Source organism: Cheilinus undulatus, linkage group 5 (genome assembly GCF_018320785.1).
Source record: "Cheilinus undulatus linkage group 5, ASM1832078v1, whole genome shotgun sequence".
Taxonomy (NCBI): Eukaryota; Metazoa; Chordata; class Actinopteri; order Labriformes; family Labridae; genus Cheilinus; species Cheilinus undulatus.
This window is the reverse complement of record NC_054869.1, coordinates 3,023,674-3,037,585: the sequence shown is the minus strand read 5'-3', so window position 1 is coordinate 3,037,585 and position 13,912 is coordinate 3,023,674. Positions and strand designations below refer to the sequence as shown.

The window sequence follows — 13,912 nt, the reverse complement described above, 5'->3', positions numbered from 1 at the left end:
ATATGACTCAAGTAGATGTAAAAAGTAGTCATCCAAATATGGGGAATGGGGGAAAAACTACCCAAGTACTGAGCAATTGTTGGGTAACATTTGAGTAATTTGTGAAGACATGCATTTAATCAGACAAAAATACAAAATAATAATCTTCAGGTAAATCTGAGTACATCCATTCAATAAAAAAACAGAATAAATAAAAATGAAAAATAAATTCAATATTTACAAAATGACAAATTACAGCACAAGAAACACACATTTCCAAGTGTGATTGGTGAAACACAGTCAGGTGGTAGAGCCTATTGTGGAAGTCTCTCAGTCTGACAAAATAAAACAAATTGATGCGTAGTAAGAGTACATTCTTCACAAGTCTACTCAAGTAAAAGTAAAAAGTATGGAGATGATGTAAAACTATCTTAGAAGAACAATTTGTCCAAAAACTTAATCAGGTAAATGTAACGGAGTAAATGTAACTCGTTACTATCCACTTCTGTTAACCAAAGAAAACCAAAATAACCTTCCTGATTTATTGCCCTGCTGATAGCAACCTCTAATTGCGCGTCAGACACATGCCCCCTCCTGGAAATGTTGTGATGTGCACAAAATCTCCTGACTGACATTTCAGAACATCCTTGCTTCACACCTAATTGTAACAAATTTGTGGAAATGTCCGCATGCGAGAGATTTTGAGTGATCATTTCTCTGATTAAATTTCCGTAGGGCTCGAGTGACACCATCTTCTCCAGTCTCCTGCCAATCGTAGCTGCTAACGTTATGCCAAAGATGTGCTAATCGCAGAAAAAAAGCTAAAATACTGCTTCTGGTTCAAAAAGCTAAAATACTGCTTCCAGTTCACCTTGTAATCATACAAATATCCCCGCATTTTTGCATTTTGGATTAACAAAAATAGGATTTTTCGTGTTTATCTGGGAATATAAAAATCCATAAAAGGAAAACAACACAAAATCCAATTTTATGGCTATATTTTAATGAAAAACGACCCTTGTTTGTTTTAAAATCTGCCACATATATTGAAAAAAGAATAATGCCTGTTCTTTTGTTTTCTGATTTGCGTTTCAGAATTGGGAATTGGATGAACGGAAGGTACACGGACCACGTGACCATGAGGTAAATGGACTCCCTACCAAAATAAAATTCAAAATTATAAATTAATAATCATTACAAAGAAAATATACAATGAAATGCGCTTTTATTTAAGTACAATGTTATGTTAACATTTTTAATTAAATAGAAGCCATTTCCTGTATGCTAGTGCATTTTAACACCATGTTAGCCCCAGATAATCCAAACTGGTTCTGTGAGATATAGTTCAGGCTCAATTTGGATCAAAAAAGGGCCCAACATAAAAGTCATTGCAAGAGTAATGTTTCATAGTATATCTTGGTCCTAAAGGTCTTCTGGAGTTTAGTGTGTTTCCCTCACCCAAGAGGGCAATTTAGTGTGTTTTGCCGATGGGGAGGGTACTTTTTGCCACCCAAGTGGGCAGTTTATCATGTTTTCACCAGCCAAGGGGGCAGTTTAGTGTGTTTTGCCAACCAGGAAGGCACTTTAGCACGCATTTTGGCTCCAAAGAGGGCACTTTAGAATGTTTTGTCTCCCAAGAGGGCACTTTAACACACGTTTTGTCTCCCAAGAGGGCACTTTAACACACGTTTTGCCTCCCAAGAGGGCACTTTAGCACGCATTTTGGCTCCAAAGAGGGCACTTTAGAATGTTTTGTCTCCCAAGAGGGCACTTTAACACACGTTTTGCCTCCCAAGAGGGCACTTTAACACACGTTTTGTCTCCCAAGAGGGCACTTTAACACACGTTTTGCCTGCCAAGAGGGCACTTTAGCATGTGTTTTTCAACAATTGGGCCACGAGGGGGGGGCAGTTTTCCCTGAGCATGTTTAATGTGTGTATACGCTGCCTGCCTACAAAGGGGTGTGTTCTCATTCTCTGCTGTCTGCAAAGCCATCAGTAAAGTTCAGACTAAACGTTGATTTCCCAGTGGACATTTATAATTATTACACTTTTACAAGTATGACTGCCAGTTGGACGTTATTGTGTAGTATGCTTGGCCCGGTTTAGCTGGTTTCCAGTATACAGAAGTACGTCATACCCTGGTCAATATTAAACGACGCTACAGTGTTTTCCATACATTTACGTACAGAAAAAAATCAGGGAAGTGTTTCTATTTGATTTTATTTGTCTCTCTTTCTTTCTTTTTTATAGCTGTTGTGTTTGGCTTGGCATGTATGGTGCAGTGAAGAAAGACACACTTGACAGCACCTTTCTGGCTGTTACAAGCTGTAACAGCAAAACAAAAACAACAGTGACCTTATTACAACTTATTTCGTTATAGTACATGTTAAAAAGGTAAAGATAAAAGGTAATGGCACTTTTTGTAACTGTCAGCCGCTCCGGTGAAAGTTCCGCCGCTCTCCGCTATTACGAACTCTGACCCGGCGCTTTGCATTGTGGGTAACAGTAGGCGAAGCAGACTGGGACAGTGCATACTGTGAAATTTTCCCGAATCAGTACGTCATCCAGGTATTTTTGGCATACTGCAACTTTCTCATTTGTTTGCTTACTGCGTACCAGCGTTTCTGCTAGACTTTTTTATCCCCGGTCAAAATGACCGGCAGTCCTCAAGAATTCCGGCCATTTAGAACAACTACCAGACATTTGCTTTAACATTATTTGCTGCATTAACAGCAGCAAAACGCATAAATCTCTCTCTTATTTTTTTGTGCAAGTGGTTTAAAGTATCAAAATAAAGCTGCGCGCTTTTCCTTGCACACGCAGTCAGTTACACAATAACTGCCCACGTTAAACTCATAAACAACAACAGTTAGCTTCACATCAGCACCGATAGCCTGTTAGCACATTGACCACTATCAAAACTTTGCAGCTTACAACAGCCAGCAACAAAGCATCCAAACACATAAGTGCTCTGTTAACTGGACACCGCGTTAGAACTCTAGGTTTCAATTGAAAAATGAGTCTTACCATCAGCTGCTAATATTAGTCCTCATGATGATATAACTGTAACCCGTCTGAAGGGAGACGTTATAAGCTCCGAGTGGTCCGTGCCATTCTGCACAATGTGATTCTGCGTTGACTACAATCCACCTTTATCTGAGGATCGGTCATAGGTAGGTTATCGAAGTCCACTACAACTCTGCTTGGCGTAGGCCTCTCTCTCTGCTGCTGCATCAGTGTTTATGATGTCCAGCTATACAGTTCCCTTTGTTTCAGCCTCTTCATTACTCGCAGTGATGACACAAAATCCCTCCATACGGCTGATGATATTAAGCCTTTGGTTAACCAGGAAAACCTCACTTAGATTAAAATTCTGCTTTACAAGAAAGCTCTGGTCAAACTTTCCCTGCAGAGTCTCCAGCTGTACTGAGCATGCTCAGAGAGATGGATTGTGCATACATAATTAGCCATGTGCTTGCTGTCTGAGGAGATAAACAACCCCAGCACCGCAGGACAATAGATGTAGTAAGATTAGGCAACTTTTAGTTTATATCAACGCATTCTCGCAACATATCTTCTAGGTTACACAAAATGGAATATGCAATTCAGTATTTAATTATCTGGTCATTTGCATGTTTTCTGCTGGAAATTGTTGACCAGTTATATTTTTTATTTTTTATCTTCCACCCCTTTTACCAGCCAATGACCGGCAAAAAGGCAGGTGCACATATAGACATCAAAGGGGGCTTGAGCACCTGCCCTTTTTCTTCCAGGAGAGAAAGTGCCGTTTTTTCTCGGGCATTTTTTTTTTTTTTTTTTTTTTTTTTTTTTTTTTATAAATGAATCCTTCTCTTTCTCTCTGTACTGTATATTCCTGTTCCACAGCTTTCCCGTCAAAGAAACATGTATGTAGAAAAACTCTAAATAGCAGGTCGGGAGATGACGAGTTCTGATGCCCTCTGTACCCCCCTCCTCTCCCTTCTCTTGCAGCTGCTGTGAACACAGACACCAGCAGCAGAGTCCAGCTCTCCCATCACAGCCTGCTGCTGTTTCTGCTCTTGTGTGGCAGTGAGTGAACAACAAGGACTCGAGTTTACAAAAGACAAGACCAAGTAGCCCATAGTTAATGTATGTCTTGCTAAAGCACACGTATGAGCCACTGTGATAAGTTTGCTTAAGCTAAGGCTCTTTCTCATGGGCATACAGGCTAATGTACTGTACATCAGGGGAGAGACTACAGTATTCATACAGTTACGTGTAGCCTATCTAAAAATCCGTCATCAATATTGTGACACTGATATGCAAATTAGTGCATTTTAATTGAATAGCGCTAATTTGCACATATTTTACGTGGCCCTGCAGGTTAATAGAATAAAAAAAATGAACTAAAACAGATCACCATCGAACTTCTGCAGTTAATTACAGACAGTATTTTACCTGAAAAGTTTAAATAAGTATAGGAGCTTGATTACAGAATTCAAGGAAAAAATCTACAGATGCAAACAGACAGAGGAAAGTCAAACTAAACACCATCTGAATGTGTATTTTTAGAAGTTTTCTTTCTTTTATATTGAAAGAAGACATGGATGCAAAATAGACCAAAATCTGTAAATTGACCAGAACATGAAAACATGATGTTTTAATCTCTAGAGTCCTGTCTGAAACAGCGACTGCATCATTTTAACTGAAGGCTCCTCATCTAACAACTATTCACTCTACTAGATATTTGATATCAGACAGACAGACCTCCTCCAGATGTGAAAGATGCACTAAAACTAAGATCATGTCACCATCAGTTAGTGTGTGCTTGTTTGGAAAGGGCATAATAATGATAATAATTATGATGGTAATAATAAAAACAATAATGGATAATTGGTGTAAGGATATTCTGTATTCTGTTGCTTGGCTATAGAAACTCAAATCATTTATGTTTTAATCATGTCTGCAGCACAACTCCATTTTGTCAATATTTTTTTGCAGTGATTTTCAGTATTTCTGCTGTTTTCTCCAGTAAAATAAACAAAGTTAGCAGTAGAGGAGTGCAGATGCTCTAAGCCTTATTGTTGCAACTAATCACTGGTCTAATAGCAGTTTGGAGGGTATGTTGGCTTGCTTATTTATGTAGAGAACAGTCTTTTTCAGTTTAGTGAGAAGATTATGTTTATTTTGAAGTACTTTTAAATTCAATCACACCAAAATAATTCAGTTTATTATCTGTGCAAAAATAAACAAATTGATAGTGCATTTTTTTTCTTTTCTTGAAAACTCTTACTTCACCATGCCCCTCTCCCTAGCAGCTACAGTCAGTTATTCTAAATATTTACTCGAGACTAGCAGCATAGAAAACATGACCATGGTGTCATTTTGTTTGTGCTTACTCTTGTGATAAACCCAGTGAATACTAAAGTGGACAATGTCTTCATGTGATCGATTTATTTTGTATATGTTGAGTATTCGTCAACTGAATGCGAGGGTGTTAAAATAAGTTGGTGATTGGTTAAGTGGGAATAATTTATTTCACTTTCTTTAAATATTTCTATGAAGGAAAGTGCCCTTTTTCTCACTTGAGCCCCTGCCCCTTAAAATGTCTGTGCACGTCCCTGACGGCAAATGCCGGCTAACAGAAACTCAGCTGCATACTACATTTTGGGCAAGTCAGTACACTGCTAGTATAGTAGGCAAATTCAAAAACAGCCTCAGACACAGGTTGAAGCACACAGGAGGAAGGGCAAGTGAACAGAAACACAAGGTGGGCAAGGATTTCAAAATAAAACAGAAAAGACAAGACTACAGAGACAGAAAAAAACAGATCATGATGTAGGGGTTATAGATGACTCAGGAACAAAGGAATACATCTGAACAGTCATTTATGAACAGTCATTTTAAATACAGAACAGGAGGGTAACATACTGCAGGAACTAAACAGTAAACAAGAGAAAGAAAACAACCATATCAGAAACAAAACATACTTTTTATTGTGGAACTAAAGCATATAACACAAAAAAATTAATCTTGAATTGATTCTTTGAAAATGTTTACAGTCTCCTCCATCCCCGTGAGCTCAGATCTGCTCCGACCATGGCTCATGGACCACCCATTGATCGACACGAAGGTGGCAGCCAATCAGGCTTCAGCAGCATGGGCCCACAATAGCGTTTCTCATTGGGTCTGCAAGATTCGTGATAAACTCTTTATCAGAACAAATACTTTATTACCATCAGTATCTTCATGTCAACATTCTCTTACATGGTCCATAGAAAAAAATCAATGGATGAAAATCACTCACTGGGCGTGTTTATAAATTATAACTTGCTTATATTTTGAACTCCAAAGTGATATTGGATATCCTTTTTTTGTAAGTATAGTATGTTTGGGTGTATTGTCTCTATGAAAACATCTGTAAATACATAATACCACATATTTTGAAAATAATGCAGTGTTTTGTGTAGTACAAAGCTAAATAATGGTGTATTCAGGGGAACCTTGTAAACTAGCAGTGATTGTTATATTTAGTGTAAATGTCTAAATCACAAACTATAGCCCATTTACTGGGTGTAAACTGTCAAAAAAATTATATGACTACATAAAGTTTGCATATCATGTATGGAGAAAAAACAGTACACACACAAATGACACAGATTTGTGATATATATTGGCAGTGTTTCCTTAGTAGTTCCACTTCCTCTCATGGGGTTTGTTCATTCAAAGTCTGTTGCCGACCTAAAAAGGGTGTGTTTGCAAACTGATTTTATGCAATAGATTAAAAGTGTATCTTACAAACCTCTGCAGATGACACATTTGTATGTGGCCTTGACAGAGGTCACTTCTTCCTCAGTCAAGGTTATTGTATTCATTTTATTGGACCTGGCATATTGTCCCAGGTCCTGCAGTGTTTTTATTACTGCTGGCAACTCTTCTGCTGCCAGGAAGAGCTCCTCCAGTTTCTTTCTCATGCTGTCCTCTGAGAAACTGGGGGAATAAGGGAAGATCATTTCACTTGCCAACATTGCAATTACTGATGAGTAGATAAGCATGCAGCTAAACTGTGTTTAGATTGCTGTCTTGAACTTTGAGGAGACTATTGAATTTAATGTGGCCTAGTTGTGAGCTATTTATATTTGAATAAAGACAAATCAAATAAGGTAACACTACCATCCATTTACCAAGTGCTCCCCATTTGTACAATGTGAATAACAGGTCAAATTTAACATCAAACATAGGTGGACACATTACAATTATGGTGTACATTTGCCAACGTAGTTAGACTTCTCCATTCAAATATGCAGATGTTTACAACAGTATTTAGATTATCTGAGGTACTTAGTTGTTTTGGATAAATGAAATGCTTCTTACCCACTCCTCCTCTTATGTTGAATTTTAAGGATTCTTCAGTTAGACGTGTGTCGCTGCGCTATAAAAGGCTGCATTACTTAACATGACCAGCAGATGTCCCAACATCACCACCAAACCTCCCAGGCATGCTCAAAGAGATACGAGCCATCGCTGTGGGAAGATGCTCCGCACGAGGGAGGACCTCACCCACTCCACCCAAATAACGAAACGCATGCGGCTTTCCGCTGATAGTTTATAGAAAGTATAGGCTAAATATGCCAAAAAATTGTTTTCTTATTGACAATAAATATAGATTTTTGTTTAAATTATATCTGATGTATTTGTGTATCATTAATGAAAGAATGAGATTTACTCAACTTCTACACAGAGTGAATAAATCACGTTATTTGGAGCCCCACCCCCCAGTTGTTCTTCAGGTTTTTGTCATTAACCCTCTGGTATCCCTATAAACTGCTGCCTCATTTTCCTCCTAGTAAACAAAAAAATGCACAGGGGTTATTACAGTAAATAAAAAAGCCATATTATTTTATTTTTAATTGTTTAATTTTTTTTCTTGTTTCATCAACTTGTGCCATTAACAAAAAAAACAAATACTCGATAATTGTCATATCTTTTAACTCTTTAATTGCCATGTTTGTAATGTAAACAAAACAACATTTTTCATGAAAAAAAAACAATTGATTTTTTTCAAGATACTACACTGAAAGTGAATAACTTATTTATGGATGACTGCAGCCTGGCATAGGTCATTGATTAGTAGCAACATTGGGTAAAATGCATTATTTTTTTGTGAGGTCAGTTATTCTAAAATACTCATGTTTTTCACCCTTCTGTGCAAAAAATGTCCACCTTTAAATAATGTTATAAATATCATACATTTCAAAATTGTTTTACTGTTATTTTATTATATTTTTTAGGTGGAGCTTGGTGTTACAACCTTTTGCATCTGCCAGGGAAGATGAATGTCATAGCGGACACTGTCCAGAGGATGAGTTTAGTAGGTAGTTTTCATGAAAGAAATGAGGGGAAAACTACTCTTTACAAGTCAGGAGAATAAGTTCTGAAGAGAACTGATTATACTGAGGAGTTCAGACCAAAGTCAACAATTTCACTATCATTTAAGGTTCACTTTCGTACCAAAGGTAGGATTGAAATGAAGTAGAAGTTGCCTAGGTCCTAAGAATAGTTTGACACGTTTACATGTTCCATAGAGGACATTAGCAGCAGCAGCAGTTTAGCTGACTGGGAGTCTAGGAAAGACAGACATTGATTTTAAGGAGATGTTTTAAGAAAAGAAGAAAGGAGGGAAAAAAAAGAAATTTATATATATATACACTGGAGAGATAGGAAATAAACACAAACAAAATCTTTGCATCTTTTGTTTCTTATAAGGGCGAGGGATGTTACGGATACGTTTGGGGTCTTTTCTCTTTCTCTCAGTTTCTTTTTCCCTCAAACTATGAGCTAGTATTAAACGGAGATGAAGCAGCTGTGTGTAAATATATTGTCTGGTAAAGCCTGGGAAATAAGGACTACAAATCCCAGCGACACAGGTCAGTGTTGGGAGACATCACTTCCGGTCTGTGTGTTTGAAAACCGGTTGATTGTGAAATTGAGGACACCTGTACAGAGAGCAGCGGGGATTTGCAGTGGCTGCAGAGCCATGATATAGAGAAGCCACAAAGGACTACTTCACTCTTACATCTGATGGACAAATGTGAAGTGGGTAGTTCAGCTCGCACCGTGCTTGCTTAGCTGCATGAGTTTAGCCTGCACCGTTTTTAAACCTGCACCACCGTTTCCCCCATCTCTCCACCACAACACAACAAAACCTGAACGAAACCAACCAGACAGGGCTGGCAGCTCATGGGAGCCAAAGACTGTGCTTGTCAGGTAACCGAGGAAGGACGCCATGGTGGCGGTCCAGACGTCACACCAGGTATTCATTTGCCTCTGGTTTACTGCTCAGCTCATGGTTGTGTTTTCCCGTTTGGATGCAGTGACCGCAACTCCATGAATTGGGGTTGTCTAAGTTGCATTCATAACAATATGAAGCTTCGCGTAAGTTCAGTCAGGAAGACCATATTCTCCACACCGGTTTAGTAGTTCATGCCTGCACTATTTCATGCACTCCCTCCTTCGTGTTCTGTCACATCATAATCAGCTGTTCACATCACCTGGTCACACCTATCCCATAGCGCTGCTCCGCTCAGTCATTGTTAGCCTATCATATCACTGCTGCCCCTTTTAAATGTGGCTTTCTCCTCCATCAGTTCATTCATGACATGGTTCCAAGCGACGCTTCACCTCACCATCACGCCAAGTCTACAAGTCTATCACATCAGATGGACTAAGATGACTTCTTCAGCCATCACCACCACCAGTGTCAGGACTCCATGGGGGGATAGATCTCTCCGCCACTCAGGGCAGACACCCTTTGATCACGCTATGTCCTTGTAGAGTTCAAATGCCAAAAAGACTGACAATAATTCAGTATCACATCTATGTTAATAAATGATTCATCATCGCATGTAAAATAAAATGTTATCTTTAATCAGTCACTGGTCTCTCCTGATTGAAATGTCATTAATACATGTCAAATCACTGTGAGTCCACCTTGGCAATTTGTATGTAGAAAAACTTGTCACTTCCATTGACATTAGCCATTTTAGATCATTTGACAGTAAGATTTTGTTCAAAGTCTGGTTTTACACTCACCTATACACTTCATCATACATTAAGATGTTGTTCTTGACTGGCTGATGGAGGAGCTGACCTGTTTCCCACTGTATCATCAATGGCACCAACATACATCACCTCAAACATTTTTTCATTTTGGTCCATATGGAGTTAGTGGCCCATGTAAGCAGCATGATAGGGCACAGGATTCAGATTTCTTAATCCTTAGGAGAGAAAAGAGGAGTAAAAGAACTGGATCACTTTTGTTAAAAAAAATTGTAAGGTCTTCAGTTGTATATTGGAATATATCAGTGCAGTGCTATATCAGTGCAGTGCTTCTTTATTTTTTTCTTTGTGAATAATGACAATGAAGGTGCTTTCCTTTACTTTAAAAATTTGCTAAATCTGCCCAAGTTAAACAAAGCAAACCCTACTGAAACACTCACAAAAACAGCATGGGATATAGGACTTTGTTGTTCTAAAGAGGGCCTGTAATGAGTTAGAAAATGAGGCTCAGCATTTGTTAAAGATATGTCTATCAGACATGTGGGTTGCACTGCTTTTTCAGAAACTAAATGTTGTATCTAGAGGGAGGTACTGTGTAAGGGTGTAAGAAATTCAAATGAGATGATTGAAGGCAATTAGAAATAAATAAGCAGAAAATGAAATAATAACCTAAGGGGAAAGTTTAACAGAATATGAAGTGTCATGCAAACTCACTTGTTGTCTTGCCTCATGGTTTGGTGGATTCACCACACTAAGTGCTGCAGCCACACGTTGCTGTGAAACATATGTACCTTTGCTGGACAAGTATCCAGTCATCAGCCAGCGACCATAAGTTGTTCCTGTCTGATAGCCAAACAAAACAAATTTGTTTCTGAGCTTTTTATGCAGTTAAAAGATTTTTCAAAACAGTTGCTGCTGCCTGCTAAACTTTTTCAGTCTGCATAACACACAGCAAAAATGTTTTTTAAATCCACCTCCAGGGAAAACAAAAGAAATAAATCAGCTGTGCTGTGAAAATTGTGAATATGTAGAATTATAGGTACTTATGTAAATCTTGACACTCGTGTGATTATGTATGTACATGCAGGTACAAACCTTGTACACACTGTGGAATGGTGTGCTTTTGAATATAGTAATGATTCCACTCTGACAGCAACAGCAAAAAGACAATGGTTCACTATCTTTATATGTAGCTGTAAGGCTGGAAAATGATGTAGAATGGTCTCTTAAAAAATGCAATGTTATTTATTTACTTCAAAGTGTTGGCAAGTGTAGGCCTACTTTATTTTACAAGCTTATTTCAAACAAAAAAACCTTAGCATTGTTTAAAAATAAAAATTCCAAGACAGTGACATGAAGGGTTTTCAACTACCAAACACTGATGTGGATGGTACATAAGCGTGTGCATTTGTATGTATGAGTGTGCCTCCTAGTGGGACTGTGTGACTGTCTCAGTGTGTGCATTTGTGTTATACTGGGATATATAATGTGTACCCTCACATCTACTTATCCATTTTATTTGAATTGTCCATTTGAACAAGTTTAAAGATGAAATGGAATTTGAACAGATGAGTATTTTTGTCAGCAAAACATAGTTAAAGAATTTGTTTTATATTTAGCTCAGTTTTAACTTACCTCTTCAACTGCTTGGGCAACTTGGGCCTCAGGGCAGAGTTGGAAACTACACAGTAAATTTTGCAGTGTTAAATATGCAGCGTCAAGGTTCATTGACTCGTTCAGAGTTATTACAACAACAGATCGAGTAGAATTAAAAAACGCGGTATTAATTTGACTCTGAAAAGCCCCACCCACTTCTTTCTCGTTCAAACCGCGGGAGATTTTTGTAGCCGCCATTACTCCCCAGTGAGGCACAACTACGGTAAATTTCTTCTTATTATATATTAACCCAATTTTATGATGGCATTTCAACAGAAATTGCATTGTAGAAGAATACTGTGTTGTCCACTGTTTTTGAGTGGGTTGTGTTGGTATCTTAACACCAAATTCAAAATGTGAATGACTTGATGAGTGAATGCCTAGCTTAAAATGCACGCTTGTCCAACTTGACCCTCCACAAAAGGCAATTACCTTAACATTATTACATTGAGGGATAGTTTTGTTTGTCAAACATGCCTTAAATTCTGGTAAAATTGCCGTGGGTTGAGAAGAAATAACCTCTGTTGGCTGAATGGCTGTTCAAACCAACTGTAACGTTAACTGTAGGAATGTGTGCAAGCGCGCCTTTTTTTCAAACTGGTGACCAAACAGATCCACCAGCAAAGTTCATTACTTTCACATGAAATCAACATTTGCCTGTGTTGGTGTGGAGAGTTGTCTCAACTAGCTAACGTTCATGTAAATAACTAGTTTAACCTTGATATTATTCACACGGTGATTGAAATTACTTAGCAGCCAAGGCATTAACATATTAACTTTAGTCATTATATTCTACAGTAAATGATGTGATGTAATATAAAGCTTTATTTGGTTTTGGGAAGCAGTTTGCACATGTTTGAGAAATTGACCACGTGTGGCCCATGCTCTGTGATATACATCGGTTTAGACGGCTCGTAACGCTCAGCAGACCATAAGATGGGATCATATTAGTGTTTTTTGAGTGATTTATCGTCTAGCTTACGGTAATGTTACAGCAAAGACTCATGTTTTATTTTGAAGGAGAAAGGAGACATTGTCCGTGTTGAATGCTGCTAACTGTAGCAGTGATGTGATGCACCGTCAGTCACAGCAGCTGTTGTCTCCAACTTTGTTTTTCTCAGTCACGTTCACATTAATTTGAAGTAACATGCTAAAAACCCACATTACTGAGGCAGCGCTGGCGCGTTATCTGTTTGAGTGGTGACGGTGGACACAGGCAAGGTGAGTCCCAGGCCAAACATTTGTGATGTGATTTGATTAGTTAATAAGCTGACGTGATTAGACATAAGTAAAACTGACCCCTGATAGTCGTTTCTGCAAATAGCTGACCATTCGTCTGCTTTTTGGTGGTCTGAAACAAACGAGACCCTATCTTATTTTCAAATTGAACATTAGTCATAAAAGTTGGTCTGGCTGCAGGGCTGCTCTGTTGAAAACCATACACCAGCTGTTATATTTATGTTTTTTAATCATAATAAGCATATAACATTGTGACAATGAGGAATTAGTGTTGCAGGAACCATGATGATTAAGGCTAGGACTAGGTGATGTCCAAAAATTTGTCAGAATAACAGAGCCAGATCTGAAAGAGTTCCTGATTGCAGGTAAGAAATTAAATTATTAAAGAATTAATAATTAGTGGAAAAAATTTGAAAACATCTCTTTAATAAAGCCACAGAACTCCAGTAAATGCCCCAATGTGAGATAAAATACCCAAATAGCCAACCATAATTCATCATTTTCTTTGAAAAGCATCTCAGAGCTCAAACTCAGCACATTCTACTGTCTTTAAAAAAATCTTTAGGCCAGGTGAACTTTCATAACGCTGGTGTTGGGCCAAAGATTGGTATCTCCAAAATGATCACTTTTCAGGGAATGAAAAGTTTATAATTTATAAAAATAATATAAATATGATTTATAAAAACAAATTCAAATCATTAAAAATTGAAATACAAGGTTTTAGCCTGATGTCAGTGATAAATAAAAATAAATATATTTTCATTATCAGTGACAGATTGGTTCTTCTGACTCTATACAGACATTTTTATCCACCAATCCACTGTTTTATTTCATTTCAACTACAGATTAACTGATCTATTATCTACCTTACATTCCTGGTTTGTATTGTGGCTCTCGCTAAAGTATGTTTTAGACAATGTGGCTCTTTGGTAGTGTGAGGATAATAAGTTCACAGGCACATAAGAAGGCACCCCCCTTTACGTATCATTATTATTATT

The 13,912-nt window shown here is 37.9% G+C and overlaps 1 long non-coding RNA gene across 1 annotated transcript; it reads left to right on the top strand.

The window, feature by feature from the left end:
* The first annotated feature begins 8,976 nt into the window (after positions 1 to 8,976).
* Positions 8,977 to 9,892, top strand: LOC121510322. The gene is made up of 2 exons (XR_005991930.1): positions 8,977 to 9,273; positions 9,608 to 9,892. It is a non-coding gene; the product is annotated as an uncharacterized LOC121510322 (long non-coding RNA).
* The last annotated feature ends 4,020 nt before the right edge of the window (positions 9,893 to 13,912 follow it).